Below are 21,889 nucleotides of genomic sequence, written 5' to 3' on the forward strand. Positions count from 1 at the left end.
GTTCACTTCCTCTTCCTCACGGGGGTATTCCTAACACCTACAGGGTTGGGCTACACAGCGTTAAATAATTCTCCTGCATTTTGATGCAAGAGTACTACTGGCCTTATTTTTAAAATTAAATTCAAGTGTATCAATAAAATTATGAAGCTTTTCCTATATTCCCTTTAAAGAACTCCCTTCTTCAACATGTTGCTAAAATTCTCCTTTCTAACTTTTCACAGTTGGTTTATCACCAATAAAGTAAAAATCACACCCCAAGGCATTCCTGTTTCTCTCTCTTTCTCTGTCTCTATCAGCCCTATTTTTCCTCTGCCAAGCCTGCGGCTCCCCATGAAAGGCGATGCTGGAGCAGAGATGCTGGGGAAAGGCACTGACGGATGGGGCTGAGCCAGGGAGCAGGCATTTAGTGCTGCCCACCCGACTATAACAGGCTGTCACTGGGTGTGACAGGCAGGATGAGACATTGCACGAAACTGAGAACTGCCCAGGGAAGGCAGTGATGAATGCCAAGCTGGGGTGGTCTGAAACAGCTATAGAAATTCTGAAGCATACCTTGCAGTGATGTGGCTTAGCTGAGCACTGCTTGAAAACAGGCTGGAAAGCCAGCCTCCCAGGTTGCCATTAGGAACAGAGCTGCTCAAAATAAAGGCAGCTCTCAGGAGAGTCTTGACTCACACAGATGTCGTTGGGCACATGGCTGTTATTCCAATCACACCCACACAAACACACCCAGAGGTGGTAGTGACTGCCAAAGGTCAGCCCCTGATATAGAGTATGGAATATCTGTGTAAATGGTATGTAGAATATAACAGTAAAACTGGAAACAAGACTTAGGACATTTCAAATGAAATCTTCTGCATGCTATTGAAATACTATTTGTAATTCTAATTCCTAACACTTAAAAATTTTGCATTCCACAGAACATTTTCTCTGCATTATCTTGCTTGATCCTTATAACAATATCATGTAGCAGGCAGAGCAAATAATATCATACTTACAGTTGAGAAAATTGAAATTCAGAGTGGTCAAAAAAATTACCACAATGTCATACAGATTGTCAGATATTCTTGGAGGGTTCAATAGCATCGAAGAAGCCACATTTTTTTTCTCTTTTAACTTTGAGCAGCTTACATTAGCCTAAAGAAATTTTCATGAAACTATAATTTTGATTAAGTTAATAGGTAAAATTATATTCCCAGAAAAGAGAAAACTGGGATGGGAGTAGTTTTATTCACTTTACAAAAGAATATTAATTTAGCTAAAGAATATGATCTGGCTTGTTTAAATCACAACTGAGAATATTTTAAAATAGCTTTATTGAGATACATATACTGGTGCATTTAAACAATTAAAATTATTGTATAAATAAATAATCAAAACTAGAGCATATGAAGGCTTCCTATGAAACAATAAGGAAAAAAGCAAAATTAAAATGGGTACATTGTATTACCAGCCAAGTCATGGAAGAAGAAATCCAAAAAGTCAACAAACATCTGCTTGGGAAGGAATGCTAGCACTTTTTACATTCCTTCCTTCTTCTTGGACATGGCTGCCCAGCCAGACACATATATTTCCTATTCATGAGACTAAGTCCTTGCCAATGAAATGTGACTGGAAGAAACGTGTGCAACTTCTGCCTAATTTGTCTGCAAGGAAATTGCTTTCCCTGAGCTTGTCTTTTTTTCCAAAAGCTGGTATGTGGCAACAACCTGACTTCAACCAGGAAGGCAAGGTTGATGACCTAAGGGATAGCATTGTAGCAAATGGAAGGATCCCTGAGTGACTGTGTGGAGCAGAGCCCTCCTAGCAGCCTGGACTAGCCAACATAAGATTAAGTAAGAAAAAGATCTTTTTTATTGAAATTCTTACCTAGATTAATATATCTGGAGGTCTCTTTGTTACAGCTGCTTAGCCTTTACACTAACTAGTACAATGGCCGATCTAACTAGTAGTCTGGGAAATGAAAGTCAGAAAAAGATATTTCATACCCTAAGTTTGGCCACACTTTAAAAGCCTGGTGATATCAAGAATTGACAAGGATATGGGGAATGAGAAACTCTCATATATTTCTGGAAGGAGTGCAAATTGGAACAACTACTTGGAGAACAATTTGTCAGTATTACTAAAGTAGAAAATAAGTATTCCCTGCAACCCATTCATTTCAATGCTAGGTCTAGTAACTTTATATACTCAGACATGCCTCAAAGGTTATTAAAACATCATTTGTATTAGTAAAAAATTAGAAACAATATGAATATTCATTGTAAGAGGAAGGATGAATAAATTGTGATATTTTCATACAATAGAGTACAGTCAACAGTTAAAATAGATGAACTGCATCTGCATGTATTAACATGAATAGATTTCTAAAACATATTATTGAAGGGGACAGGAAGTTGAAGAACATGAACAACATGATAGCATTAGATAAAAATTTAAAATATGCAAAGCATAACTATGTATTCTTTTGCATACATATACATGTAGGAAGAGTGCAAAAACATGGTCTAAAAGAATACATACCAGATTCTTGATAACGGTTGTTGCTGGGGGAGGAAGGTGAGGAAATGAATCTGTGGAGAGAGAGTACTTCAGCATTATTACTGTTTTATTTATTTAGTAAAAAAAAAAAATCATGCAAAACTGCTAAATTATTAACATTTATTATTTATGGTTATTGGGTATAACCAGAAATGCCCGGACGGGCATGGTGGCTCATGCCTGTAATCCTAGCACTTTGGGAGGCTGAGGCAGGTGGATCATCTGAGGTCAGGTGCTTAAGACCAGCCTGGCCAACATGGTGAAACTCTGTTTCTACTAAAAATACAAAAAATAGCCATGTCTCTACTAAACCCTGTCTCTACTAAAAATACAAAAAATAGTGGTGGCATGTGCCTGTAATGCCAGCTATTCGGAAGGCTGAGGCAGAAGAATCGCTTGAACCCGGGAGGCAGAGGTTGTAGTGACTGAGGTCACGCCACTGCAGTCCAGCCTGGAGCTGGATCACACCAGGCAAGCTGATCATGTGTAGCTCTTCCCCATCTGCCCATTCAGTGGCGTCACGGAGGTGGCTTGGAATCAGCCATGGTTGAAGTATTTACACCACAGAAATCAGCCAATGCTACAAACCAGCAAATGCTGTGTTTTCCTCTGGAGAGTTAGGGACAGTTAGTTACTAACACTAAGTAGCACACCACTGGGTTCAATGTATTTTTTTTTTTTTTTTTTTTTTGAGACAGAGTTTTGCCCTTGTTGCCCAGGCTGGGGTGCAGTGGCACGATCTCGGCTCACTGCAACCTTCGGCTCACTGCAATCTCCGGCTCACTGCAACCGCCGGCTCACCACAACCTCCGCCTCCCGGGTTCAAGCGATTCTCCTTCCGCGGCCTCCCGAGTAGCTGGGATTACAGGCATGCGCCACCATGCCCAGCTAATTTTGTATTTTTAGTACAGACGGAGTTTCTCCATATTGGTCAGGCTGGTCTTGAACTCCTGACCTCAGGCAATCTGCTCGCCTCAGCCTCCCAAAGTGCTGGGATTACAGGCCTGAGCCACTGCGCCCGGCCCAATTTATCTATTAAATTAATCTTGGTACTTCTGGATGCTTTAAAATCTTTTCCAAATGTAAAAAATTAAAATTCTGTTTCATTTTATTTTTCAGGATTTTTTTACATAAAGCATACTGCATGGGTGTCCTACTGGTGATGGAAAAAGAAATGAAAGCATCTCTCAAAAGGGTCAAACCAAGGCCAGGTTTTATTTGGTGTTTGAGAAAATCTGGCTTATTTGGGTCGGGAGAAAATTTTGGACTTCCTACTAATCACAGGATTTCAACAACAGGCGTCTTCAAGTCATTTATGACATCCCCTGGCTGATAAGAGGCTTCCCGCCTCATCTCAAGGAAGGCAACACCTTTCATAACTACCAGAATGACCATATTTGCCCCACTAAATTGTAGTTGTTGAACCACAAACTTGATTCCTACTTCTGTAAAAATAAATCGGAATTAAAATGATTAAGATATGGAATTGAGCCTCTATGAGGTTTCAGCAGGCATCCATAACCTATAGGGTTATGATAGTCATATTTTCTGAATCCCAAATCAGGACATGGGACCATGGAAATACATAAGACCATCAAGCAGAATGCTCGACTTCAGTTCTGTCATGAAGATTCTGGGCTTTCAATCCTTCTAACTATGGTACTAGATGACAAAGATGATTTATTCCACATTAAGCACTCATGAGTGCTCTGTTAACCTCATTCCTTGGAATGATTGTTTTAAAACAACTTTCCATTTTTGCTATTAAAATACCTGCTACTTGGGAGGCTGAGGCAGGAGAATCACTTGAACCTGGGGTGGGGAGGCTGCAGTGAGCCGAGATTGCACCACTGCACTCCAGACTGGGCAAACGAGTGAGGCTCTGTCTCAAAAAAAAAAAAAAAAAAAGTAATGCATATTAATTGAAGAAAATATAGATATGGAAAGGAAAGAAAATCATCCATCCATAATTTCACAACCGAGAGATAACAACCAGTAACAGCTTAATAAATAGTATTTCAACTTTTTTATGTGTATATTTATATATTTTTCCACAAAATAATATTAAACTATGTACACTGCTTTAACTCTCTCTTTCCACTTAAGATCTATCATTAACTTATTTCCATGTCATTAAATTTTCTCCAAATGTATTATTATTTTATAGCTTTATGCTGTTACATTACATAACTATAACTAAATTTATTTCACCCATCTTCCCACTGTTAAATATTTAGAGTATCTGCAATTCATCCATATAAATAGGATGAAGTGATCATTACTCTAGTAAGTCTTTGCATACATCTCTGTTCCTTTCTTTGGGATAAATTTTATAAGTGTAATTCCTGAGTCAAAATTTATAAATAATCTTTAAACTTTTTTCTCTCTTTATGGAAATAAGTTATTCCTGTAGAAAGCTTTATACCATATACAAAAGTATGTTTGGAGTAAAGATTCAAAAGTTAAAAGCAAAAATTTGAACTTTAGAATAAAACTTATGAAAATATTTTGTACAGCATTGGTTAGGGCAGAGAGAAAATACAATAAAAAAGGTAACAAGAGATATAACTTGAGTATATTAAAATGTACAATTTTGTGTAACAAAGGACTATAAAAGACAAAACAAAGACTGGGAGAATATATCTACAATAATATCTGTATCTGTATTTACCCCTATATAACACAAAAAGGTTAGGATTTCGAATATAAGATCTCATAAATCAGTAAGAAAACAGGCCAGACACAGTGGCTCCTGCCTGTAATAGCAGCATTTTGGGAGGCTGAGGCAAGAAGACAGCTTAAGGCCAGGAGTTTGAGACCAATCTGGGCAACACACTGAGACTCCATCTCTACCAAAAAAAAAAAAGAAAAAAAAAAAGAAATTAGCTAGGCATGGTGATACATGCCTGTAGTCTCAGCTACTCAGGAAGGTGAGGTGGGATGATTGCTTGAGCCCAGGAGCTCGAGTCTGCAATGAGCTATGATTGCACCACTGCACTCCAGGGTGACAGAGCAAGATCCTGTCTGTATATTTAAAAAAAAAAAATATATATATATATATGTATATTTAAATATGTGTTTATTTATATATACACATTTTATGTATATATAAATATGTGTGTGTATATATACATATTTCTTAAATATAAGAAAAAGATAGGCAATACAATAGAAATTGGGAGAGAATATGAAAGGCAATTCACAGAAAAGGAAACCTGAATGGCTAATAATATCATGCTCAAATTGACTAGTAATAAGTGAACTACAGATTAAACCAACACATCCATAAGATTACCAAAAATTTTCAAGTATTCCATCACACTTAACAAGAATGTGGTATGACTGGAACTCTCATACATTGCTGATGAGACCGCAAATTGGTTCCAACATGTGGAGGGGCAATGTGTGAAGAAATTATTAGAGTTGAAAGTGTATGCTCAGAAGGGTCAGGACTTGGGTGAGTCAAGGAGGTGCCTGGGGCTTCACATTTACAAGGAGGCCCTCACTCTCAGGATCATGCAAGCGTAGGGATGCCACCTGAGAGGGAAGTCCTCCTTAAGTATTGCACTCTGTGTCTTTTATTGCCTTATCCTGGTCCTGGTTCTGGTGCATGTAACCTAAAAACCAATAATTCCATATATTTTGTACAACATTGGTTAGTATTTATATATATAATATATTATATTATATAATTATATAATATATATATTATATATAATATATAATATATAATAATATATAATATATATAATATATAATATATTATATATATAATATAATATATAATATATAATATATTATATTATATATATTATATATAATATATTATATTATATATAATATATTATATATATATATTATATATATATATTATATATATATATATATATATATGAGCAAGAGTTTGAGACCAGCTTGGGCAACATAGCAAGATCCCATCTCTATTTTTAAAATAAAATAAGAAAAATAAAAATAAAAATAAAAATTTAAAAATTTTTTAAGTTTTAAAAATGTGAAAAATAAAAACCGTTAACGAAATAGATATTCATGTCCATACCTGGTAACTTTGGGCAAGCCAGTTAACTTTTCCAGAATATTAGTTTATTTTTTTTCTAAAATAACAACATTAATTTCAAATTCAGAGGGTGATAGCTGTTGTGTTTTCTAACTCTACAAAGGCTTTCCTGCTATATATTCAACCTTGTTGTTATTGAGTGACTCCTGACTGAGGTTTGTGGGCTTAATTATTGGCTAGTGGAGCCCCAAATGGGTCCTGTGTCATGAGATTCAGAATTTGGAATGTCTACAGTACTCACCAAAATATAAACCCACCTTCACCCTCATCTGTGTGTTTTAAGTCCTCATGTTGGACATGGTGACACACCACCCAGATCTCCATCAAGGAAGGACTTCTTGCCTATTTCTGGAAGGACTATTAGCAGACAACCTTCAACTGTCAGTGCCTTCAGGGATAACCCCATCTGCAAAGAGCCACCTAGTTCAAGGTCAAGCCCTTCCCAGTGCATCCCATATCTGGTGACTGATAGATTTGAGTGAATAAACATCCAACCATTCTGGCCCAACACAGGCCAGTTCTGACCAGTGATTTTAGCTCCAAAGCTCCCTCTGGGGTTGCCGGGGTGGCTGCAGCTTCACTTCTCCCACTGTAAAATTTGGCATCTCCCCCTGGCCTTCCACAGGTGTTGACACAGGGAGCATTTCCTAATAAACAATCTGCAGGCTCAACAGTCTCAGGGTCTGCTTCCTGGAGAGACCAACTGATAAAGCTGGGTAGGTGAAAAGGTAATATGAGGCTTGGGAAATGGGTCAGTTGCTACCTCGCTGGCAATAAGGATCCCATCACTGGTGGTAAGTTGAGTACAAATAGCTCCTGATATAAAGTGGCCATCTATATTGGGTGGAATAGTGTCCCTCCAAAATTCATGTCTACATGGAAACTCAGAATATAACTTGTTTGGAAATGGTGTCTTTGTAGATGTAATTAGTTAAGGTTGTTGGGATAAAATCATCCTGGATTTAGAGTGGGCTTTAAATCCAGTGACTGGTACCCTTATAAGAAGAGAGGAAGACATACAGACAGAGAGGCATGGGCAAGGCCCTGTGAAGATGGAGGCAGAGGTTTGAGTGATGCATCCACAATCCAAGAAATGCCATGAGCCACCAGAGTCAGGAAGCGGTAACGAAGGATTCTCCCCTTGCATCTTTAGAGGGATCATGGCCCTGCCAATACCTTGATTTGAGATTTATAGCCTCCAGAACTATGAGAGATTAAAAGTCTATTGTTTAATCTACTTAAATTTGTGGTAATTTCTTATGAACAGACTGTGCAAGGAAATTAATGCACAGCCTAGTTCTTAAAATTTTCACCAGTGGCAAATGGAGATAGTATAGTAGCAGAAGGAAATGCAGTGGCTGGTATAAAGTATTAGATATTTGAAAACTTTGGAAGAATCAGTGCCTATAATGACAATGGAATCCAATTCTACTGCCTTAACGTAGTCTGACACTTTAGAGAATATAATGAAAACCTGACAGCAATGTACAGGCCGTGGGAAATCAAATGTGGACAAGCCAGTGGGCCTTCTTGCAGCATAGAAAGAGGCTGTCCTCTCCTAGGCGAAGGCAGAGAAAGCTGACCAGCAGACTTAGGACCTAATTGTCAGAACAGCAGGGCTCCAAGGAAAGCTAAACTCCCAGCCAAGATAGATCTGCTCTGGCAAGGTCAGGACCCTGGTGTGAAAGAACAGTACTCTAATACTAGGATGGGGACACCCAGGTTGATTTCAGAGCCTTCCTTCCCTCAATCTTGGAACTCCTAATTCTCTAAATCCTCTGGGCCTGCAGAGGTGGGCCGCCCCTCCCTAGGAAGAATGTAAGAATACTCATCCCCATTGCTGGAAGACAGTGTGGGGAGCCTCTACCCACAAGACAAAATGTGTCCCCCACCTCCTCTCTTGGCCCTTAGGCCTATAAATACAGTTACGTTGCTGCCTAACCTAGCCCCTAGCTGAGGATGTGCTGGGCCTGATAAAGAGAGAAAGGGATTATACATCCGGGGGTGTCAGGACCTCCTGACCCATGTACCAGCCACAGCCTGAGGAGCAGGCAAGAGACTCAATGCTGAAAGTGATGATCAAGGGGTCAGAACATAAGACCAGATGAAGGAAAGGTTGTAAATTTGAGAGTGCTCTCTCAAGACTGAGAATTGAGCATCTTGGAAAGGCCTCCTGGAGATGGTGTCAGCTGGCTACTAAAATGGCTTCTAGAAGCATGGAAGAGGTGATGGCCCAGGCTAAGGAGGCTGAAATGCAAGAACTGCCAGGACAGATGGTGGAGAAAGAGATGGAGAGGCTTGGAGAAGTAAACACACTGGATTGCATATACTAGATAAGAACAGAAGACCTACAGGTGATCAGTTTCTGCAGGAGAACCAGATGCAGCCTTACCAAGGTCGTCAGGAGTGTGCTGATGGAAGGGAACCAGGTTCTCTATAAAGTTCAATGATGGCCTCATCTATGGGCCAAGGCTGAGGTAGTGGGGGCTGTCACAGACAAGGTTCATGTGCAGCAATGGGGAGGAAACGAGGCACAACAAGACATTAAAGAGCAAATTGAACTACACAGTTATCTACAGTAGATGCCTGTGTGCAATGTGGGTTTGTTGAACGAATGTCAATCATCGTGAAAGAGAACTGAGAATAAATGTCAGACCCTGAAACAAAAATAATAGATGCGTGCATTTACAAGTTATTAATGTAGTTTTGAGAACCATCTCTTTCACCAGCTGCCATTGGCCCTTTCCTCTGGGCTGTTGAAAGAAGAACTTTAAACTAATTAAATTTAACAGAGTGTAATTGAGCAAAAAATGATTTATGAACTGAGCAGTCCTCCAAAGCAGAATAGGTTCAGAGTCACTGCAGTGCTGCCACAGGATTGGAGAGGATTTATGGGGAAAAAAAAGGAAAGTAAGGTTCAGAAAACAGAAGTGAGGTACAGAAGCAGCTGGATTGGTTACAGCTTGGTGTTCGACTTATTTGAACACGATTTGAACAGTTATCCACCTTTGAATGGCTGAAACTCTGTGATTGGCACAAGAGTAGGTTACAGGCTGTTCACACATTCATTAGGCTACAGTTCACCATGTACTATATGTAGAAAAACTTTTAGCCTGAACTTAAAATATATAAGGAGGCAGCTTTAGGCTAAAATTAATTTATTTTTAAATTAAAAAAAATTTTTTTGGAGACAGAGTCTTGCTCTTTTGCTCAAACTGGAGTGCAGTGATGTTATCATAGCTCACTGCAGCCTTGACCTCCTGAGCTCAAGTGATCCTCCCACCGCAGCCTCCCGAGTAGCTGGGGCTACAGGTATGTACCACCATGCATGGCTTAAATATAACAGGTCAAAACCCATTACTTTTGTTCAGGGAAAATTCCTACCTTGCTATGAACAATATAAAAAAAGAAAAAAAACAGATGGCAGATGATAGAGGAGGGAATGAAGAGGCTTGGGAAATAGACATGCTGCAGTGGCTGTCCTCCACGTCATCGATGGCACTGCAGCCTACAACATGAGGCAGTGGTGGTGTGTGGTGGAGAGTGGTGTGCGGTCCATGTGTCCCTGGGTGGACCAAGGTACCCACTCCCCCAGCTGCCAGAAGTGTTAGTGGCAGCTCCCAATTGAGTCTCTCCCCAGGAACTGCCTAGTTGCTGCCTAGCCCAAAGTCAACCCCTACCACAGGGCCAGCCCACATTCAATGATTGGCTCATGCTAAGTACAAAGATTCAGCCCTCTTGCCTGATTAAGGATAACCGGCAGGGCCTTTCCAGCTGCACTCTCCCTGTGGGGTTGCCTGAGGCCTCTGAACAACTACATTGCAGCTCATCTTCCTTCTGTGCCCAGGCCTGGAACCTGCACCCCTGTACAGATGTGGTTCCTCAGAACACTGTTAAAAAACAGGTCTCAGGACCTGTTCCAGAAGCCTATCTAAGACAGTAAGTGTTGTCATCATCCATGGAGTCTGCCCAACTGCATAGAGTTTCGAGAGTGGTGAACCTAATATTTGTAAGTCTGTCCATGGCAGGCCTGACAGCTCTGAGAATTCCATAAATGGCTCCTAATTTCTGTGTGCCTTGAGTCAGTTTTAATAATGAAGTTAAGAACATTTGACCTTTAATAGCTCCCTACATGCTTACATTTGCTAATTGAAAGACTGCCTGAAACTGAAAGCAGGCTTTGCACACCAAAGCCCTCTCACATATTGAAAACAAAGGGATCTCCAGAGATTTTAGCTTTAAAAAGGCACACTCATGCTTGGGAATTCATGGGTTTAGCATTTTCAATTAGGTCATTTCACATAGAGGGAAGACTGAGAACGTGCAGGTATGGTCATGGAACGTTAATTGGAAATAATAGAGCTTTTTGGGGTACCTCTGAAACAACTCCAAGAGAGACAATTGATTTAGTCGGTGCAGTATAGTGTGCACGGTGCCTGCCAACCCTTTTCTAATTGGATTATCTGAGACTAAATGTGAAGAGTTAAATAATTTCGTAACACAACACAGAACAAATACTCATGGTGATGTGACCCAGAGAAGAAGGAGCGCCCGAGCTTTTACTTTAATCTGAAAGGCTTTGGCAACCTTGGCTCCAGCTGGGGTGCAAAGGAGTCCATCAAAGTGAAGCAGAAATTGCCCCAAAGGCTGTTGGCCAGGCCACAGCTGGACTGACTCATTGTTCGGTGACTTGTTCAGGACTATAGCTGCTATACAAACAGAGAAAGTGGGATTGCTTTTGCTTTTTGTGGAGGTACAGTCACAGTCGGGGCTAATTTAATTCCTTCATGCTGACAAACTGAACACAAAAGTCAAGATTTGGGGAGAAAAGCATGTGAGGCCATAGCTTTCAGCAGCCCCAGTCCCAGCATCTTAATGCAGCAGAAGCAGCACAGAGGTAGTGCCATGAAAAAAGTCAATTCCAAGAGCAAAGACAGGCGGGTTTTGGTGGCTCATGCCTGTAATCCCAGTACTTTGGAAAGCCAAGACAGGAGGATTGCTTGAGCCCAGAGTTCAAGACCAGTCTAGACAACAAAAGTGAGACCCTGACTTTATTAAAAAATTTTTAAAAATTAACCAAGTGTGGTGGTACATACCTGTGGTACCAGCTACATAGGAGGCTGAGGCAGTATTCCTTCAGCACAGGAATTCAAGGCTGCAGTGAGCTGTATGATCATGCCAGCACCAGCACACTCTAACCTGGGCAACAGAATGAGACCCTGTCTCAAAAAAAAGAAAAAAGAAAAAAAAAGGTAAAAAAAACAGAAGAACTTCATTCTATGAGACCATCAAGAAAATGAAAAAGCAACCCACAGAATGGGACATGCTGGGGTGGGTATGCTCCACGCCATTTATGGCACTGCAAATATTTGCAAATCACTTATTTGATGAGTGGCTGGTATTGGGAATACATAAAGAACTCTTACAACTCAATAATAAAGAAACAAATAACCTAATTGAAAATGAGCACAGTCTTTGAGTAGAAACTTCTGTAAAGAAGATATACAAACAGCAAATAAGCAAATGAAATGATGCCCAACATTAGTCATTAGGGAAACGCAAATCATAACCACCATGACACAGCACTAGGGAAATTGCCTTTGCAAAATTTTAACTGAGGAAATTATGACAGTGAAAGAAATCAGACCTAACCGACTCCACCTTGCTTCTAAGGTTTACGCTGTTCTTTTTCATTCCTGGGTGTAGTCAGAACTAACTTTGGGAAGGAATTCAGTTCATGGTTTGACTCTGAAACAAAATTGATAACAGCCCTTCCCAAAATGAGCTCGTTCTTGCCTGGGGACCAGTCTGCCTTTGCAGGACTAACAAATTAGCTATAAGATTAGAAATTATGGTTTAGGGGGTCATGCAGTCTCCGGCTCTAAGAGTCTGAACCTCCCCAAATTGCTCCTGGGGATAACATCACTATTGAAAAACCTAAGATCAGTGCTTGAAATATTTTGCAGACCCTGCACTAGATGGATCAACTGACACCACCCAGACTGCAATCTGGCTCAACCGGTTCCACCACTGCACCCAAGAACAGAAGAAGCAAGAAAAGCTCACTTCGACCCCCTATGAGTCCAACTCCAACCTGACCAATCAGCACTCCCCAATTCCTAAGCTCCATCCATCAAATTATCTTTAAAAATTCTGATCCCCAAATGCTCGGGGAGACTGATTTGAGTAATAATAAAACTCTGGTCTCCCGCACAGCCAGCTCTGCATAAATTACTCTTTCTCCATTGCAATTCCCCTGTCTTGATAAACCGGCTCCCACTAGGCAGCAGGCAAGGTGAACGCATTGGGCAGTTACACTAGGGTGGCTGGAATCAAGAAGACAGATAATAAATGTTGGTGAGGATGTGGAGACATTCAGAACCCTGCACAATGCTCTTGAGAATATAAGATGGTGCCATCGCTATGGAAAACAATTTGGCAGTCCTTGAAAAGGTTAAACGTAGAGTTAGCATATAACCCAGTAATTCCACACCTTGGTGTATATGCCAGAGAAATGAAAATATATGTTCACTCAAAATCTTGTACACAAATGCTCATAGCAACAGCATTCATAATTGCCAAAAAGTGAAAACAACTCAAATGTCCATCAACAGATGAATGGATAAGCAAAATGTGGTATAGCCAAACAATGGAATACTATTCAGCCATAAAAATGTACGAAGTACTGGCTGGGTGTAGTGGCTCACGCCTGTAATCCCAGCACTTTGGGAGGCAAAGGCAGGCAGATTATGAGGTCAGGAGTTTGAGACCAGCCTGACCAACATGGTGAAACCCTGTCTCTACTAAAAATACAAAAATTAGCCAGGAATGGTGGCACATGCCTGTAATCCCAGCTACTCAGGAGGCTGAAGGTTGCAGCGAGCCAAGATCGCACCACTGCACTCCAGCCTGGGTGACAGAGCAAAACTCTGTCTCAAAAAAAAAAAAAAAAAGTATGAAGTACTGACACATGCTATGACATGGTTGAGTCTTGAAAACATATGCTAGGTGAAAGAAAGAAGTGGCAAAAGACCACATATTATATTATTTGTTTTTTATACAAAGTTCGTAATAGGCAAATCTATAAAGACAGAAGTAAACTAGTGATTGCCTAGGGTTAGAGGGTAGTTAACAGGGAAAGGTCGCTGGTGGGTATGGAATTTTTTTTTTTTTTTGAGTTGATGAAGATGCTATAAATTTAGATGGTGGTGATGGCTGCACAACTCTGAATATATTAAAGCCACTGACTTGTACGCTTTAAATGAGTGAATTTTCTGACATGTGAATTATATCCCAATAAAGATGTTTTAAAATTTTTAAGAAGAAACTTCATTCCATTAAGATTGCGCCCTCCATTTCTTCCCTAAGCCTGGGTCAGATGGGGAAAAGAGCTATCCATTCTGAGTTCCCTGGGGGAAAGCCTGCATGTTAGTCTCTTTTTTATTATGAACCCCAACCAACATCCTGAAATGTAGTTTTATTTTCCATTTATTAAGAATATATCACACCATATAGCATGTTTAACACCACCTCTTAATGGTGTGGCAACTCACAGAAGAAAAAGAAAGCCCAGAGAAGGGGCAGGAAATAGATAAAGCAAGTAGCAGGAAGGAAAAACGCACAATGAAGTATGATAAGGGGCAAAAGAGCTGGAGAACCATTGCCAATGACCCTGACAAATATGCGCATGCTCTTTGCTTTTGATTGGAAACTGTCAGCAGGAGAAATTGTTGATGTAATCTCTGAGTTACTTTGTCTTTATCTTCTAAGAAACATGGATCCCAAATAGATTAGCCTTCTTTTTCATTTCTCCTGGATCACTTCACTGAAGGATACCAATTCCATTTTTATTTTTATTTTATTATATTTATATTTTTTACATGTATATACATATTTACTTTAAGTTCTGGGATACACATGCAGAATGTGCAGGTTTGTTACATAGGTATACACGTGCCATGGTGGTTTGCTGCACCCATCAACCCATAATCTAGGTTTTAAGCCCTGCATGCATTAGGTATTTGTCCTAATGCTCTCCCTCCCCTCCCTGTGTCCATGTGTTCTCATTGTTCAACTCTCACTTATCAGTGTGTTTGGTTTTCTGTTCCTGTGTTAGTTTGCTGAGAACGATGGCTTCCAGCTTCATCCATGTCCCTGCAAAGGACATGAACTCATTCTTTTTTATGGCTGCATAGTATCCCACGGTGTATATGTACCACATTTTATTTATCTAGTCTCTCATTGATGGGCATTTGGGTTGGTTCCAAGTCTTTGCTATTGTAAATAGTGCTGCAATAAACATATATGTGCATGCGTCTTTTTGGTAGAATGATTTATAATCCTTTGGGTATATACCCAGTAATGGGATGACTGGGTCAAATGGTATTTCTGGTTCTAGATCCTTGAGGAATTGCCACACTGTCTTCCACAGTGGTCAAACTAATTTACACTCCCACCAACAGTGTAAAAGTGTTCCTATTTCTCAACAGTCTTGACAGCATCTGTTGTTTCCTGACTTTTTAATAATCACCACTCTAACTGGTGTGAGATGGTATCTCATTGTGGTTTTGATTTGCATTTCTCTCATGAGCAGTGATGATGAGCTTTTTTTCATATGTTTACTGACCGCATAAATGTCTTCTTTTCAGAAGTGTCCGTGCATATCCTTCACCCACTTTTTGACGGGGTTGTTTTTTTTCTTGTAAATTTGTTTAAGTTCCTAGTAGATTCTGGATGTTAAACTTTTGTCAGATGGGCAGACTGACAAAGGGCAAGCTCTTTGTCAGCAGTGCTTGTGGGACAAAAATTTTCTCCCATTCTATAGGCTGCCTGTTCACTCGGATGATAGTTTCTTTTGCTGTGCAGAAGCTCTTTAGTTTAATTAGATCCCATTTGTCAATTTTGGCTTTTCTTGCAATTGCTTTTGGTGTTTTATCATGAAGCCTTTGCCCATGCCTATGTCCTCAATGGTATTGCCTAGGTTTTCTTCCAAGGTTTTAAGCCTGCATGTTTTTCTATAGCTGATCTGTATTTTCCTCCACTTGTGTATATTTTTCAAGTGGGCTAAAGCTACGTGTATGACAACTCTCCAACTAGAGCATTTATAAGGATGGACATTTAATGTGAACACTTTTTTGGAGGGCAGCTACTTAGATTGGTGGCAACTTTGCTACAGCATTGAGTCTCCTCTCTGGTTCTGCTTCTTTTCCACTTCAAATTCTTCATTAGCTTTGGGGTGAATTGTATTATTTTTCTGCAAATATTTCCTCTCCCCTCTGCGCCTGTCCTGCCCCCACCCCCAGGACGAATGTACTTCCAAGCGTTAGGCTGGCTGACTTGCTGTGGCTGATGGAATGAAGGAAGTAGTGACTCCTGTTAGTTGCAGGCTTAAAGAATCTTGGAGGCTGGGTGCGGTGGCTCACGCCTGTAATCCCAGCACTTTGGGAGGCTGACGCAGGCAGATCACAAGGTCAGGAGATCAAGACCATCCTGGCCAACATGGTGAAACCCTGTTTCTACTAAAAATACAAAAATTGGCTGGGCATGGTGGTGCATGCCTGTAATCTCAGCTACTCAGGAGGCTGAGGCAGGAGAATCACTTGAACCAGAGTTGGAGGTTGCAGTGTGCTCAGATCGCGTCACTGCACTCCAGGTCACAGGAGAAAAAAAAAAGATTCTTGGAGATTTTCCACTAATCTTCCATCCACTCTCTATCCACTGTGGAAAGTGCGCATTCTAGATAGAAGTATCTTCATCAGTCTGAGTCCCAGACTAAAGACACAGGAAGCATATATGAAGCCAAAGGCAGCCTGGAGCAGCACTACTGCAGACTGCCCGTGACCTCCAAGGGAGAAATAAATGCTTGTTGCTGCAAGCCACTGAACTTTCTCTTAAAACACAACATTATCGTAGTGAAACCTGATCCACACAATCATTGTATTCATTCAGAAAACATATTCCGAGCATTCACACACTCAGATCCTATGGCTGTTCTTCAATAAATAAGATTGAATGTCTTCTGTTCTCAGGCAACTTGCAGTCTAGAAAGTAAGACAGAAAAGGATGCAAATAAACCAAATACAAAATATGTGGTGAGTGATATGAGAGAATGAAGTATACTAAGAGGTTTGGCACAGAAAGAGATTATTTCTGGCTTGGCGGAATCACGGAGCTTCTTGGAAGAGGTGACATTTGAGGTGGAGTCTTGAAGATTTATACATATATATAGAAAGATATGGATAAATAGTATATACATATTACTCCCGAACTGTTCATTCTACAATCAGCTACTTTAGATGAGGAAAATGCAATCATATATAGATAGAAAACAAAAGAATACACTTTAACACAACATATCTAGTTCTTAAGGTAGACAGGTATACGGGTACAAACAATATATTAGAATAAGATGAAGATAACTTAAAAAAAATTTTTTTTTTTTTGAGATGGAGTCTCGCTCTGTCACCCAGGCTGGAGTGCAGTGGCGCGATCTCGGCTCACTGCAAGCTCTGCCTCCCGGGTTCACGCCATTCTCCTGCCTCAGCCTCCTGAGTAGGTGGGACTACAGGCACCCGCCACTACGCCCAGCTAATTTTTTGTATTTTTAGTAGAGATGGGGTTTCACCGTGTTAGCCAGGATGTTCTTGATCTCCTGACCTTGTGATCCACCCGCCTCGGCCTCCCAAAGTGCTGGGATTACAGGCGTGAGCCACTGTGCCCGGCCAAAAATTTTTGTCACTTTATTTAATGACATTAAATAGTTTAAGTTTCAACTACTAAACAGCACTTCAAATGGTGAAAACACAGGTAGTATATCATCAAACTTTAATGCTTTTCTTTAAAAACACAATTCTAGTCCTTATATATATTACAAAACACCCTTAAAGGAAGAAGTGGGCCAGGCACAGTGGCTCACGCCTGTAATCCCAGCACTTTGGGAGCTGAGGCGGGCAGATCACAAGGTCAGGAGATCGAGACCATCCTGGCTAACATGGTGAAACCCGTCTCCACTAAAAATACAAAAGTTTAGCCAGGCGTGGTGGCGGGTACCTGTAGTCCCAGCTACTAGGGAGGCTGAGGCAGGAGAATCACTTGAACCCGGGAGGCGGAGCTTGCAGTGAGCCAAGCTCACACCACTGCACTCCAGCCTCAGCGACAGAGCGAGACTCCGTCTCACAAAAAAAAAAAAAAAAAAAAACAAGGAAAGTGACATCTTTTCTACAGTACTTAAGATACTCAGTACAGAACTGAAAAGCAGTCTAACGGAAACAAAGGCGAGTCTTGACAGCTGTATGATTTCAGCACCCAAAGCTGGATGATGGACTCAAACATTACTATACAACTGGGACAAAACATGTACAATATCACAATAGCAAGAAAAACGCTTTACACCCAAAGAAATAAAACAAGTTACAAAATGTGGAGAATTTAGCAGGCCAAACTGTACTACAAGCAACCTTTTAATCATCATTTTTAATCCATTGCAAGTATCTAAAACATCTAAAACAAATATAAAATGACCCTTTTAGTGTTTTACTAATGTTGTTTCTTTGTCTTTAAATATTTGTTAAAGCTTGACGTTGTACTCAAAGTACATATTATGTAGCTAAAATGTCAAGTGAGAAGAGTGTATGCAAAGTGGTCCAAGTTTTATTTCAAACTCTGATGTCCAATTAATCCTTCTAAGTATTATTCTTTAAGTTATAGTTTCATCCATGGTGAAAAAGGTTTAGAAGGTTGCCTAAAATTTTCACATCTATGTCTTTGAGTAAATAATTAGACCACGTTGAAAATTCCCAGGTCTAGTAAATCAGGTTTAAAATATTCTGAACTTGTAGAAATACCAACTGATAAGAGTTGGCCACAGTTTACTGCCTTCAAATATTTCTCATAAATCTTGTCTTTTTCATTTTTTCTAAAGTAAATACACACCTGCCCGGCCCAATTAAATAAATCTGATTACATGGCTGGCCTAATATCTAAATATCCAGAATTTATTAGTGATAGCTCGTCATGGGAAGGTGGTGTGGGGGTGGCAGTGGATCCACCAAACCTCACAAATTCTTTATCACAATCCTAGTGCTCTTGGATGATTTATCACTAGTTCTTTCAAGATAAAAATGGCAATCTCTTAATTATACAAACAACTCAAAGCAGTTTTAGCTAATGTTAAACTCATTCTAATCCAGTGATATGTAGAGCAAAGCCTATACCCAGTTTTCTTTCGTTTTTCTTTTCTGGAATTCTTAAGCTGTTTCACTACCTGTTATATCATCATCTCAAAAATGGTTTTGCCATGTTGAGTTGACTCCCATAGTCAAAAACAATGTTTTCTTTAAAAATTCAAGTAACCAAAATTATACATGAATAAAATTATGAGACATTTTTACAGAACCGGATTAAGAAAAAATAAAATGTAATACGTTTTCTAGTAAAACTTCAAATAAAAGGGTATTGGATAAATTAATTTTGATTTAATAATTGTCTCACAATCTAAAATAAAACAACTCTGAAACAATTTAAAAAAAATGTAAGGAAACTGGGGTAAAAGAACATGACGATGAGAGAAAAGAAGCACGTAGAAGCCAGTGATTCTTATCTTTCAGAGGAATTATTTCACAATACTGATAGTACTGGGAATTGTTCAAGCACATTCTTCATGTGAAAAGTCAGCAATGGTTCTGCCATTTTGATGTTGTTCATAAAACAGGATGTGGGCTGGGCGCTGTGACTCATACCTGTAATCCCAGCACTTTGGGGGACCGAGGTGGATGGATCACAAGGTCAAGAGACCAAAACCATCCTGGCCAACATGATGAAGCCCCGTCTCTACGAAAAATACAAAATTAGCCAGGTGTGGTGGCATACGCCTGTAGTCCCAGCTACTCAGGAGGCTGAGGCAGGAGAATCACTTGAACTGAGGAGGTGGAAGTTGTAGTGAGCTGAGATCGCACTACTGCACTCCAGCCTCGTGACACAGCTAGATTCCATCTCAAAACAAAACAAAACCAAGAATCAGGGTGTGAACCTAACAACCACAACTTCAGCGTTAAGCTCCTAAAATGCTAGAACTTGATTTTCTAAGTCCGAATCCCACTGCCAGGAACAGGATGAAGCACTAGCATGGCACCATGTAGTTAAAAGATGTGCTTTATATTCATGCCAGGAGAGGGAAAATTCACGTGTGGAAGATAATCCACAACCTGATTCATCTCACAAGTTGAACTCTAATGTAAAGTTATTGCTATCACAGGTTTCCAGTTGCTTCAAAGCCTTTGCTTCTCAATTATCTGTGGATAAACTAGTTCAGTTTAGTTTTGTTTTGTTTTTAAGGTAACCTCGCACCAGCCGTGCTTGCAGGGGTGAGGGAATTACTTCACCCTGAGCACAGAGGTGCTTCATGGCAAGTAGCTACATCAAGTCCACTTCCATGAAAACAATCCTGTCTGAGGGAAGAGTTCAGAGGGGAGGCTGGGCCATCAGAAAGGTGTCTCATCTGATTTCAGTATGGAAAGAGGTCTTCACATACCCTGATCCCACCCCATCATTATATTGGTGAAGCATAGAAGCTCAGGGAAGCTGAGGGACTCTCTGAAAGTCACACAGGCTGTTTGTGGCCGGCGTGGGGATTGTAGGTAGGCCTCTGGATTCTCTATCCTGTTCTTACTTTTATTTCTAACAATTATAATGAGAGAGAGAAAGAGAGAGTGCAAGTTAGACAAATAGATATCTACTTACCTATCTATCTATCCCTCACCTTATATTTGTGCCTTGCCTTGTGCTAAGTTCAGTTTAAAAATAGAATGTAATGTTCCCCTTCCTGTGTCCATGTGTTCCCATTGTTCAATTCCCACCTATGAGTGAGAATATGCAGCGTTTGGTTTTTTGTTCCTGTGATAGTTTACTGAGAATGATGATTTCCAATTTCATCCATGCCCCTACAGAGGACATAAACTCATCATTTTTTATGGCTGCATAGTATTCCATGGTGTATATGTGCCACATTTTCTTAATCCAGTCTATCATTGTTGGACATTTGGGTTGGTTCCAAGTCTTTGCTTGTTGTGGGGTGGGGGGAGGGGAGAGGGAGAGCATTGGGAGATATACCTAATGCTAGATGACCAGTTAGTGGGTGCAGCGCACCAGCATGGCACATGTATACGTATGTAACTTACCTGCACATTGCGCACATGTACCATAAAACCTAAAGTATAATAATAATAAAAAATAAATAAATAAATAAATATGACAATAAAAAAAACAAAAAACAAACAAACAAAAAAAATAAAAATAGAATGTAAAAGTGAGGAGTTTAGGGCCCACGTCACAAGTGTCTACAGGGTCTAGACAGTTCCATAAGCCTAGAACAAAGACAGCAGCTGTGGGTACACTCGGACAGACTGTGGCCAGAGGCGCAGAAGGGCCCACTGTGGCCAGAATTTAGGATATTTTTCAATTCAGATATTGTTTTGAGACAAGATAATTGGGGTGGGAAAAAACCTTTACAAATAGAGGGAAGAGTGTAGATGAAGATAGAAAAAATGGCCGGGAGCGGTGGTGAAACCCTGTCTCTACTAAAAATACAAAAAAATTAGCCAGGAGTGGTGGCATGCACCTGTATTCCCAGCTACTCGGGAGGCTGAGGCAAAAGAATCGCTTGAATCCGGGAAGCAGAGGTTGCAGTGAACCAAGATCACACTACTGCCCTCCAGCCTGGTGATAGAGTGAGACTTTGTCTCAAAAAAAAAAAAGATAGAAAAAATGGGAATTGTACTTAGAAAAAAGCCAGGGTTCTGATTTGGAGACATATGAAGTATCTCTTGGTCAAGATAAGGGTATGCATCCGGCAGCCCATGGAGAGACAGAGATGAATTTACCCCCAGTAGGTGCAGAGAGAACCACACTCAAGGACCAGATAGGACTGTTCTCACTGGATGCTGCAGTACGAAAGGGAACAACTGGAGAATACACAATTTCACCCGTGCCATCCCTGCCCTTGCTATGGTGCTAGACAAGCCCATGGAATGTATATCATTTTTCAGGGAAAAGAAGAAGTGGGCTTCAAGGAAAATCCTAAAATGACTGGAAAACCCTTGCCGTGATAGGTATGCTTGGAACTGGCTAGACTTTCTATCTTCAGGAAGAATGGAGGTTTAAGATAGGCTTCAGGTTTCATTATAGAAAAATTTAGGTAGATTTCTGCATACTTAAGTCTGTGCCTATAAAAGTCATACTCACTGCACACACAGGAAGGGAACGGCGATTCCAAATGAG

The 21,889-nt window shown here is 40.2% G+C and overlaps 1 protein-coding gene and 1 long non-coding RNA gene across 4 annotated transcripts in view; one reads left to right on the plus strand and one right to left on the minus strand.

The window, feature by feature from the left end:
- LOC134761910 (uncharacterized) overlaps positions 1 to 4,567 on the plus strand; it is a 53,680-nt gene extending 49,113 nt beyond the window's left edge. Inside the window, exons 4-5 of the long non-coding RNA XR_010141064.1 lie at positions 1,692 to 1,835; positions 3,661 to 4,567. This is a non-coding gene — a long non-coding RNA (uncharacterized LOC134761910). The remainder of the gene's footprint in view (positions 1 to 1,691; positions 1,836 to 3,660) is intronic.
- PSD3 (pleckstrin and Sec7 domain containing 3) overlaps positions 1 to 21,889 on the minus strand; it is a 727,754-nt gene that overhangs the window by 633,994 nt on the left and 71,871 nt on the right. For 2 of the 3 annotated variants that reach the window (XM_054561279.2, XM_054561280.2), the window contains 2 exons: positions 11,713 to 11,835; positions 2,524 to 2,573 (listed from right to left, as the gene is read on the minus strand). The gene's annotated coding sequence lies outside the window, so the exon portion shown is untranslated. The remainder of the gene's footprint in view (positions 1 to 2,523; positions 2,574 to 11,712; positions 11,836 to 21,889) is intronic. The other variant, XM_063726550.1, reaches the window with a different exon arrangement.

Source organism: Pongo abelii, chromosome 7 (assembly GCF_028885655.2).
Source record: "Pongo abelii isolate AG06213 chromosome 7, NHGRI_mPonAbe1-v2.0_pri, whole genome shotgun sequence".
Taxonomy (NCBI): Eukaryota; Metazoa; Chordata; class Mammalia; order Primates; family Hominidae; genus Pongo; species Pongo abelii.